The sequence below is a fragment of the Cupressus sempervirens genome, chromosome 8, assembly GCF_028749045.1.
Source record: "Cupressus sempervirens isolate cs-2001-9-10 chromosome 8, ASM2874904v1, whole genome shotgun sequence".
NCBI classification, from domain to species: domain Eukaryota; kingdom Viridiplantae; phylum Streptophyta; class Pinopsida; order Cupressales; family Cupressaceae; genus Cupressus; species Cupressus sempervirens.
Window position 1 is genome coordinate 766,856,506 of NC_143125.1, and position 12,942 is coordinate 766,869,447.

Here is a 12,942-nt window from a genome sequence, read left to right on the forward strand (position 1 = left end):
TGATTATGATTATTATTATTAAGTATATTATTATATATGATTATAATTATTATTACATATAGTAATATGTATGATTATTATGATTATTATTATTAAATATAATATAGTTATAAATATAATTATTATTATAACTAAATATAATATAGTAATATATATGATAAATATTATTATTATTAAACATATATAGTAATATTATATGATTATTATTATATATAATAATATATATGGCTATTATTATTATTAAATATATAATCTAGTAATATATATGATTATTATTGTTATATAATCTTGATAGGCCAACACTGGGGTAAATAATAATAAACAATTAGCAATTTTATGATGAAGTCCGGCTAGTCTATATGTGTCAATCCAAGATCGTAAGCTTGCGAAAGGTGTCCGAGCAATATGCTATCAAGGGGTGCAGCTTGTGATATGAGCAATTATGAATGCATCTACGATACGCAAAATTGAATCTATGAAAAAGCCAAATAAATTCCAGCGACAGGAACTGTCACTTCCTGGCGACAGGAACATAAGAAACATAAATGAACATAAAGACAATGATAATAACAAATGTAAAAATTTACAAATCTAATGAACATTAATCTAGAAGAAACAAACAAACATCATTCCAAAGAAAATAATAATACAATAATTTTCTAAATAGAAATCTGACATGAATTTCTATGCATATGATACGCATCCAATAATCTACACATTAATACAAATAATTTCATGTACATGTTTAAGAGCATAAATTTGCATTATCAATTACTTCAAGAAAATGAATACAAACTTTAAACCATTTCACTATCTTTCTCAATTAAAACATTAACTAGATTAGATACTTACTCATATGAAACCTTAAATACAAACCATACTAAATTGCTGAATTATGAATTATACAAACCATAATTATATTACAAATATCACCAGCATTTTGCAAAGTGGGCCTTTCCTCCTCAGTTTGTTGAGTGATGAAATTCAAATGCTTCTCTTAAACTGTTTCATTCATACGTTATTGTATATTTCTAATCAAAGTCTTGTTCCTGTTGAAAGCTATATTCTAATATGCCTCCCACACTATGTCTCACACTGCTTATATATACACAGCAAGCTTAACAACTTATTAACAGCTTTGTTATTCATGCCATCTAAAGAATGGCTATTACATAGAACAATCTATAACAGAAATATGTGACTTGCAAAGAATAGATAACTTTGTTGTATCGGTTCAGAACAATATTGTCTTCATCCACCATTTTTGAGCCAAGGTTGCTGCCACATATGGAGTCCTCCATCACCATACAAATAATGCCAAGAATAGGAAATTGTTTTTGATCATTCCAACAAAACTATATTAAATGTGATTGTTGATTAACAGTTGGAAATAGTTATTGCATAATGGAATTTGGTCCACGTGAGAATTCAGCTGAGCTGGTAATAGCAGCAAAAGAAAAACCCATAATAGAAAATTCACGTTTTAAAAATGACCTCTAACTTTTCCATCATGCTTTTTTTGAAGATTCTGTCGCGTGGGATTGTAATTGGGGACATTTTGGACAATACCCATGTCTCAGATTTTTGAGATTCGCCATATCTGTTCACAAAAGGAAATACAAAATTTTCTATCCTTATTTTTAGTTGCTAATTTTCTGGCTAAGTTCTTTCTCAACATTCTCCTTGGTCAGTACTCTTGGAAGGAATAATGCTTTAAATTATTAAGGAAATAATTAATGCCAATAATATATAGAAAGAAATACATTTCAACGTGGATGGAACTTTATATTTTTGAAATAGCTATAGGAAGATGTGTAGCAGGCGATAGGAAGAACCATAACTTGTTAGATAAATACAATTTCATCTATTTATTCGCATATTCTATCTAATAACTATATTAAATATTACTCATGAATATTCAATCATATGTAACATAGAAGGAGAAAATGGAATAGAAGATGGGGATTGAAATGCGTGTAAAGGCTTATACAAAGGTTAAAATATGGTATAATTTGGGACATAAAATGCTCTCATCATTCCCCCCAACTTAGCTCATTGCACGTCCTCGTGCAATCATTATGATCACGAGGTCTTTAGTTTTAACTAAAAGCACTTTGAATTTATATTTTTGGCTTTGTCTCCACCCCAAACCATGATAACTCATAAGCACAAATCCCTTTCTTTTGCTTTACATAACAAGCTTTGTTATGTTTCTTCTTCAATAGGGATATCACTTTCGACTTCTCATAATGTTTCTTTTCTTTTCTTTTCTTTTCTTTTTTTCTTTTTTTTTATAGCATCATGGTTCAAAGGGTTACATGTAGGAGAAATTTATCTCAATTTGCTTAAGAGGAGTTTAAATGGGTAAAATAGGGGAGATGAGAGAGTAAAAAAAAGGTGTTTGTATGATGGATATAATGGATAGTAGGATGGGATTATTAAGGGTGATGGATGGAAGATGATGATAGTCTTCCCCCCAACTTAAGGGTTGACCGTCCACAGGAAACAAGGAGAGGATAGGGTGTTGCATAATGATCAAATATAATAAGCAATACAAATAAAGTCAATAGATAAAATAAGGAAAAACAAAATTGATTATTTTACCAACATGCATGTGCAGAGAGACCAAGGCTGGAATAAAGAGTAACTCAGCAAAAATAGCCACCAAAATGGAGGAATCTACAACAATGAATGAAGAAGCATCCACAACTGAAACACCACAAAATACCACCATCTGACTGAAAGCATCAAAGAGAAGAGCCTTGGAAGGAACTAGAAAACTAGGAGAGTGACTGCAATTGGAGGGGCTGCCATCATCAACTGAACTAGTATAGATCATATAAAAATAGCATACTCTACTGAAAACACCTCAACTGAATAGGCAACTCAGACTATCAGGGATCAAAGATTTGACAATCACACTGAAGAAGAGTAGAGTTGTAGGAGTGAGCAACAGGAGGTGCCAAAAAGGAAAGAAGCACTGAAACCAATGAGTGTTCTTGAAAATAAGGATGAGTAGAAAAACTAGGAACACCAATTATTGCATTGTTTTCAATTTTTGCTTTTTTTTTTCTTTTTTCCTTTTTTCCTTTTTTTGTTTTCTTTTTCACATTTTGATAATGACAAGTGACTGTTGGCAAGCCAATTTTCAATCACTCACCGCTTAATGGCGTTGTAAAAATAGTTTTCACCATTAAGGATTTATTTTGCAGTTAACATCTGCTAGAAACTGGTTTTCAAATATTAACTGGCCAACAACACCTGAAGGTTTTCATTGTTGGATCTTTTATTTTCCTTTCTTTTCTTTTCTTTTTTCCCTTTTTTTTTCATTTTTTTTCAATTTTTCAATAATTGCATAAAATGACCAAAGAACAAGAAATTCTGATATGGATGATGGAAAATTATACCATCCAAAGTTTGAGTTTTGTCCATGACCTCATAGAAGGCACTATTGAAACTTGATTGCATAAGGAACTTGAAATGATCTCCACAAACTACTACACTTGAAACATTTTTGATCTGTGTATCTCTTCACCACTAAATCTGAAATATACTTGGAGAACTTGGGAACATACGAGCACACTTGGATGAAAGAACTACTCACAAGGATGATGATTCTCATATTTCTCTATGCTAACTGAATAAGAAGACATCTCTTGATGATATGAAACCCTATTCTTGTGAATCTTGTGAAATATCCATTGTAGGAAAATGTAAAGTTGCAAGTAGCACACCTTCATTACCAAATACATGAGTATAGAGTGAAAATCAATAATAGTCACCAATATGTCCATAGAACTCCAGAGAGACACAACTCAAAGAAGGAGTGTAGTAGCTGGCACTGTATTCAAAGTATTTTTAGAAGTGTTCTTGAATATTCATGAATCTCATAGACCATGTTGCATATTTTCCTCCAAGTGATAAACACAATAAATCTCATCTCAAGGTGTTAAACACTCTTATGCTAAAATGTGCATGTGATCTTGAATAGTGAAGCACCAGTGAAATGGATATACACCATATAGCTAGCAAGCCCATACAATGTGAACAAAGCTAACGTGGTGTGTTATGGAGTTCTTGTGTAGAGAAGCATCATTAACTGGTATTGGTTCTAAGATCATCACACCACAACAAGGGACCTGTAACCATATTCTCAAAACCAAGCATATCAAGTGTAGTAAAGCAATTTTATCCAATTGATAACCCTACCATTAAATGCATTTATACAAATGGTAGGTAGAGTCATTAATATAAGCACTTGATAAAAATAAAAGAATGTGTTTATAATGATTATACCAATGTCAATCAACATGAGAATACATACCTTGAATTGTTGAGATGTCACATGGTGAAGTTGGCTAAAAAGACCAATAAAACAATCAATGAAGCTTTATTGAAATCATCTGAGAACCACAAGATTGGATGGATTCCCCCCAACTTAACTTCATGCTACAAGGTCATGAAATCATTAGGATAACCAAAGAAATTAGGTAACACAAAGAGAGTAACACATCTGTTACAATTTTGTGAGCCTTTTTGAATGATAGATAAATAGTTCAATACTTCCAAATTAATTCTAGGTCATAAAAGCATAGGGAATTTGAATTATCCAAGGAATCAAGAAATGGATTTAGTACTTGTTATCAATGAATGATCATCGTAAGATACAAGAACCAAGAATGAAGGATATGTGGATATTAATACCTTGATCCTTGTTCAAACAAATAATCCATAGTTTGTTTTCCCATCTTAAGACAATTGAATGAATCAACAATGAGGAATAACAATCATCCACTTTTACCATTTTGGTCATTAATGCATAGAACCTTGTATGACTGTGCTTAATCAATTATTGGTCCCAAATCAACAAGTATATGAGGGATGCACATTTTAACCATAGGCCTCCAAATATCAATATGTATAAATACAAGAGTAATAGAATGTAGATCTTGGAGGATTTGGCAACACATTTGTGGAATATGGAATACATATGGTTTAATATTACTTAGTGCATGATTGATATTAACACACCTACTCATGAGTCCATTAATTAAAATTGATGCAATTTGAAGTATGGTCTCATTTGTAGGTATTTGGAATTCACTAAGTAGAAAAGAAGAACAAAGTTGATTATATTTCAATAAATAATAATATTGTTCTTTTAATTTAATTAAACCAAAATCACATTCCTTAAGTGCATCAATATATCTCAATGTTGATTTACCAAATTCAAGCACATCAGTAGATGGTAAAGGGATTTGTGAAAGTTCATTAACCACCTTATTATGAAGTGTTGTATGAGGCAATATAGTTGCCTTTGGTGGATATGGTGGAGTGGGTAGAATATGATGTGAATGAGATAATGAATATGGTAATCAGTGTGAAAGAGATAACATAGATGAGATTAAGTAGGATAGGTGAAATGAAGATGGTAAGGATGGGTATAGTGGTTGTTGTGAGTATTCTTGATTCCATTTATTGTGCATATCATGTAAAGATTTATATTTTGAAGAAATTTGTTGGCTTTTTAATGAAATAGAGTGATAATATATCTTACCAACATAATGCATACCTTGATCTTCTTGGATTGGTATTTCAAATGGTTCATAATTTATAAGGAATGCTTGTTCACTTCCTCCCTTATCATGGTAAGGATTAGAAATATCTTGCACCTCATTCAGCATGTGCTTGGGATTGTTTGGGCATATACATTGGTTATCTTCCCTGTAATAGTTAGAACAACAATTTGTTAAATGCTCATCCTCAAAATCACATTGCTCTAAGAATTCATCAATGATTTGCTCATGTTAAAACATAGAGATAGAATTCTTGCATACATGTGATAATGGAAGATCAATATCATTTACGATGCATTCATTAGGTACAGGGGGTGTAAAAATGTCACCTTTGGTAGGCACAATTTTCCTACTAGTTTCTTCTTTTGTTTTTAAATTTGAAGGCGGGGATCTGGGGGTGGCAGCCACTAATGGGGTCAAGGGGCAATGCTCTGATGCCAAGCACATTTTGCCTCTTGTATTTCCTTCAAATCTTGTATTTTTGAAACAATTTTTAGCCAAAACTGATATACTTGAACAACATTGAAAAGGCATCATTTTTAACATTTTTCTTCAAAATATATTTGTCTTTACTAATAACTCACAACAACTTATGATAATGTAAAATTTAATTAACTTCTAAAGAAACTAATAAATCTAATTTCTAAGCCTACTTGCAAACTTTAAAACAAAACTTGAAAGCAATGCATCCATATGATTTAACCAATGCAAATTAAGATTAATTACTTAAGCAAGGCTAGCAGTTGCAAAAGCGTTCATCCTAAAGCATTGTTCCTAACTCAAATCATCAAACTAACATGCCTTTGACACCTTTCCCCGAAAATGACACCAAAATGATAGGCCAACACTGGGGTAAATAATAATAAACAATTAGCAATTTTATGATGAAGTCTGGCTGGTCTATACGTGTCAATCCGAGAGCGTAAGCTTGCGAAAGGTGTCCGAGCAAGATGCTATCAAGGGGTGCAGCTTGTGATATGAGCAATTATGAATGCATCTACGACACACAAAATTTAATCTATGAAAAAGCCAAATAAATCCCAGCGACAAGAACATAAGAAACATAAATGAACATAAAGACAATGATAATAACAAATGTAAAAATTTACAAATCCGATGAACATTAATCTAGAAGAAACAAACAAACATCATTCCAAAGAAAATAATAATACAATAATTCTCTAAATAGAAATTTGACATGAATTTCTATACATATGATATGCATCCAATAATCTACACATTAATACAAATAATTTCTTGTACATGTTTAAGAGCATAAATTTGCAATATCAATTACTTCAAGAAAATGAATACAAACTTTAAACCATTTCACTATCTTTCTCAATTAAAACATTAACTAGATTAGATATGTACTCATATGAAACCTTAAATACAAACCATACTAAATTGCTGAATTATGAATTATACAAACCATAATTATATTACAAATATCACCAGCATTCTGCAGAGTGGGCCCTTCCTCCTTAGTTTGCTGAGTGATGAAATTCAACTGCTTCTCCTAAACTGTTTCAATCATACGTTGTTGTATATTTCTGATCAAAGTCTTGTTCCTTCTGAAAGCTATATTCTAGTCTGCCTCCCACACTATGTCTCACACTGCTTATATATACACAGCAGGCTTAACAACTTATTAACAGCTTTGTTATTCATGCCATCTAAAGAATGGCTATTGCATAGAACAATCTATAACAAAAATATGTGACTTGCAAAGAATAGATAACTTTGTTGTATCGGTTTAGAACAATATTGTCTTCATCCACCATTTTTGAGCCAAGGTTGCTGCCATGTATGGAGTCCTCCATCACCATACAAATAATGCCAAGAATAGGAAATTGTTTTGATCATTCCAACAAAACTATATTATATGTGATTGCTGATTAACAGTTGGAAATGGTTATTGCATAATGGAATTTGGTCCACGTGAGAATTCGGCTGAGCTGGTAACAGCAACAAAAAAAAAACTCGTAATAGAAAATTCGCATTTTAAAAATGACCTCTAACTTTTCCATCATGCACTTTTTGAAGATTCTGTCGCGTGGCATTGTAATTGGGGACATTCTGGACAATACCCATGTCTCAAACTTTTGAGATTCGCCCATATCTGTTCACAAAAGGAAATACAAAACTGCCTATCCTTATTTTTAGTTGCTAATTTTTCGGCTAAGTTCTTTCTCAACATTCTCCTTGGTCAGTACTCTTGGAAGGAATAATGCTTTAAATTATTGAGGAAATAATTAATGCCAATAAGATATAGAAAGAAATACATTTCAAAGTGGATGGAACTTTATATTTTTGAAATAGCTATAGGAAGATGCGTAGCAGGCGATAGGAAGAACCATAACTTGTTAGATAAATACAATTTCATCTATTTATTCACATATTCTATCTAATAACTATATTAAATATTACTCATAAATATTCAATCATATGTAACATAAAAGGAGAAAATGGAATAGAAGATGGGGATTGAAATGCGTATAAAGGCTTATCCAAAGGTTAAAATATGGCATAATTTGGGACATAAAATGCTCTCATCAAATCTAATAATATATTACTATTATATTAAATATATAGTATTATATTATTATTATATTAAAATATATAATATTATCCTCTCGATGCATTTCATGACAACATATGTCCCTAGGGCCCCTAGTGACTCCTTTCGATGCATTCCCAATAAGTCCATAGGGGTCTTAGGGCCCCTAGGGATATGTGTTGTTATAAAATGCGTCAAGAGGGGTCATAGGCTCAATGCATTAGAACCAACCAAATGTGTCCCTAGGGCCCCTAGGGACATACATTGTCATGAAATGTGTCAATAGGGGTCACAGGTTAACCTATGACACCTCTTGATGCATTGGAACCAACCAAATGTGTCCCTAGGGGCCCTAGGGCCCATCGGGATATACATTGTCATGAAATGTGTTAAGAGGGACATAGGTTAACCTATGACCCCTCTCGACACATTCAAACCAACCAAATGCATCCCTAGGGGCCCTAGGGCCCTTAGGGACATACGTTGTCATAAAATGCAACGAGAGGGGTCATAGGTTAACCTATGACCCCTCTCAATGCATTAGAACCAACCAAATGCATCCCTAGGGGCCCTAGGGCCCCTAGGGACATTTGTTGTCATAAAATGTGTCGACAAGGGTCATAGGTTAACATATGACCCCTCTCAATGCATTGGAACCAACCAAAAGCATCCCTACGGGTCCTAGGGCCCCTAAGGACATATGTTGTCATGAAATTCTTTGAGAGGGAACTTATGACCCCTCTCGATGCATTCAAAATAACCAAATGCATCCCTAGGGACATATGTTGTTATGAAATGCATCGAGAGGGGTTATAAGTTAACCTATAACCCCTCTTGATGCATTAGAACCAACCAAATGGGTCCCTAGGGTTCCTAAGGCCCCTAGGGACATATGTTGTCATGAAATGCAACAAGAGGGGTCATAGGTTCTCAACACATTAGAACCAACCAAATGCATCCCTAGAGGTCCTAGAGCCCCTAGTGACATATGTTGTCATGAAATGCATTGAGAGGGAACCTATGACCCCTCTCGATGCATTAGAACCAACCAAATGTGTCCCTAGGGGCCCTAGGGTCCCTAGGGACATATGTTGTCATGAAATGCGTCAATAGGGGTCATAGCTTAACCTATGACCCCTCTCGATGCATTGGAACCAACCAAATTGGTCCCTAGGGGTCCTAGGGCCCCTAGGGACATATGTTGTCATGAAATAGGTCAAGAGGGCTCATAGGTTAACCTATGACCCCTCTTAATGCAATAGAACCAACCAAATGCGTCCCTAGGGGCCCGAGACATATGATGTCATCAAATGCATTGATAGGGGTCATAGGTTAACCTATGACCCCTCTCAACCCATTAGAAACAACCAAATGGGTACCTAGGGGTCCTAGGGCCCCTAGGGACATATGTTGTCATGTAATGCATCAAGAGGGAACCTATGAGCCCTCTCAACACATTTGAACTAACCAAATGTGTCCCTAGGGGTCTTTGGGCCCCTAGGGACATATGTTGTCGTGAAATGCATCAAGAGGGGTCATAAGTTAACCTATGACCCCTCTCGATGCATTAGAACCAACCAAATGCATCCCTAGGGGTCTTAAGGCCCCTAAAACATATGTTGTTATGAAATGTGTCGAGAGGGAACCTATGAGCCCTCTTAATGTATTCAAATCAACCAAATTTGTCCCTAGGGGTCTTAGGGCCCCTAGGGACATATGTTGTCATGAAATGCATCTTGAGGGGTCATAGGTTAACCTATGACCCCTCTCAATGCATTAGAACCAACCAAATGGATCCCTAGGGGTCCTAGGGCCCCTAGGGACATATGTTGTCATGAAATACATTGAGAGGGGTCATAGGTTAACCTATGACCCCTCTCGATGCATTGGAACCAACCAAATGTGTCCTATCATAAAATGTGTTAATAGGGGTCATAGGTTAACCTATGACCTCTCTCGATACATTAAAACTAACCAAATGTGTCCCTAGGGGTCCTAGGGCCCCTAGGGACATATGTTGTCATGAAATGCATCGAGAGGGAACCTATGACCCCTCTCAATGCATTTCATGACAATGAATGTCCCTAGGGCCCCTAGGGACATATGTTGTCATGAAATGCGTCAACAGGGAACCTATGACCCCTCTCGACACATTGGAACCAATCAAATACATCCCTAGGGGCTTTAACCTATGACTCATCTTGACACATTGGAACCAACCAAATGCGTCCTATCATGAAATAAGTCGATATGGCTTATAGGTTAACCTATGACCCCTCTTGACGCATTAAAATGAACCAAATGTGTCCCTAGGGGTCCTAAGGCCCCTAGGGACATATGTTGTCATGAAATGCATCAAGAGGGAACCTATGACCCCTCTCGATGCATTTCATGACAACGAATGTCCTTAGGGCCCCTAGGGACACATTTGGTTGGTTTTAATGCATCAAGAGGGGTCATAGGTTAACCTATGAACCCTCTTGATGCATTTCATGACAACATATGTCCCTAGGGGCCCTAGGACCCCTAGGGACCCATTTGGTCAGTTCTAATGTGTCAAGAGGGGTCATAGGTTAATCTATGACCACTCTTGATGCATTTCATGACAACATAGGGACCCATTGGGAATGCATCGAAAGGATTCACTAGGGGCCCTAGGGACATATGTTGTCATGGAATTGGTTGAGAGGGGTCATAGGTTTATGACCCATCTCGATGCATTTCATGACAACATATGTCTCTAGGGGCCCTAGGACCCCTAGGGACCCATTTGGTTAGTTCTAATGCACTAGGGACCCATTAGGAGTGCGTCAAAAAGGATCACTAGGGTCCCTAGGGACATATGTTGTCATGAAATGCATCAAGAGGGGTCATAGGTTAATGTATGACCCCTCTTGACACATTAGAACCAACCAAATTTGTCCCTAGGGTCATGACAACATATGTCCCTAAGGGCCCTAATACCCTTAGGGATGCATTTGGTTGGTTCTAATGCATCAAGAGGGGTCATAGGTTAACCTATGACCCCTCTCAACATATTTCATGACAAAATATGTCCCTAGGGGCCCTAAGACCCCTAGGGATGCATTTGGTTGGTTTGAATGTGTCAAGAGGGCTCATAGGTTCCCTCTCAACACATTTCATGACAACACATGTCCCTAGGGGCCCTAGGACCCCTAGGGACCCATTTAGTTGTTTCTAATGCGTTAAGAGGGATCATAGGTTAACTTATGACCCCTATCGACACATTTCATGACAACATATGTCCCTAGGGGCCCTAGGGGCCCTAGGGACACATTTGGTTGGTTCTAATGCATCAAGAGACTTGCTAGATCAATTTTTATGGCATAGAATTGATGGTTGTTTCTTTTATAGAAATGGTTGCTTAAATGAGAAGTGTTCAAAATGTGGTGGCTTATCCAAGTTTCACACATGTTTCCATGAGGGGTACAAACAAGATCTTGGAAAGACAATAGTAAAAAAAAGGTATATGAAACGGTGAAATACTCATTGAAGAGTGGGGGCGAGGGCTCTAGATGTGAATTGGTTGCAAAAGAAATCAGTGTGGCTAGTTTTATTTCAAATTTCAAGACAAATCTTTTCTACAAGTATGCAAGACATAGTCACAGGTCTCAATAGTTGAATCAACAATTTAGAATGTGTAAGGAGACTTTTCCCATTGGCACTATTATATCAGTTGTTGACTTTGTTGAGAACTACACATTGTAGCCTCAAAATATGACACAATCTCAATATTACAACTCCATTTATTATTTTTTTTTGTCCACATAACATATCGACATGCCCCTAATAGTGCAGAAGATAATCAAAATATTATTAGAGAGTATCATTTTTATATGAGTGATGATAGATCTCACTCTCACAATTTTGTGCAACATTGTTTCGAGAATTATTTTAATTTCTTAAATGAGCATGCAATTGCTATGGATAGACATATCATTTGGTTAGATAATTGTACGGGTCAATTCAAGAATGCTCACATGTTTTATTGGTTGTGTAGGATGCATTTAGAGAGGGGGGTGCCTCATTTTTGGAGTTCTTTGAGTTCAACCATGGGAAAGGGGAACATGATGGAGCAGGGGCATGTGGGAAGAGAGCTCTACTTAAGGAGCAATTAAAGATTTCAAAAGCAGAGCTTCTCAATGCTCGTAGCATTGTTGAATGGTGTAGTTCAACATTTATCACAGGGGGGGACTCTTGATTCAATAGCATGCAGGTTCTTTTGGTTGGTTGAAGAAGTTTCCATAGGTGATAGATCAGATTGTGCTATAGTGAGAGACTCACCAAAAATGTATTCATTCTGAAGCTCTGATTCTAGTACATGGACCATTTGGACATAACAGCCAGCTTGCTTTTGTCCTAGTTATTTTCAGTGTGATTGGGATAACTATGAGTCAAGTGAGTGGATGGACACATGGTCTCCACATTATCTTACTCCATTGTCTATCATACCCTCTATCATAAATAATGACATGGGAAGTTCACTTGAGCATAACCATTTATCAAATCTACTTCAGCTAGGACATGTCTTTGCATTGGTTGCACCACAGGGGAATGATGAGAAATCAGATTATTGGCTAACACATTGTGTAAGAGGTAAAAAAAAGCTTGCACAACCAATCACAGATGATGATGGATTCACACATCCTACTGGTTCAGTGGTTGTCATTGGAACATGGCTACGGACATACATGCTTAGAAGGAATGGAATTCCCACATTCAAAGACTATCAGAAGCACAAAATAATTCTCATAGATTCACATCTTATTATAGCAACAAATGTAA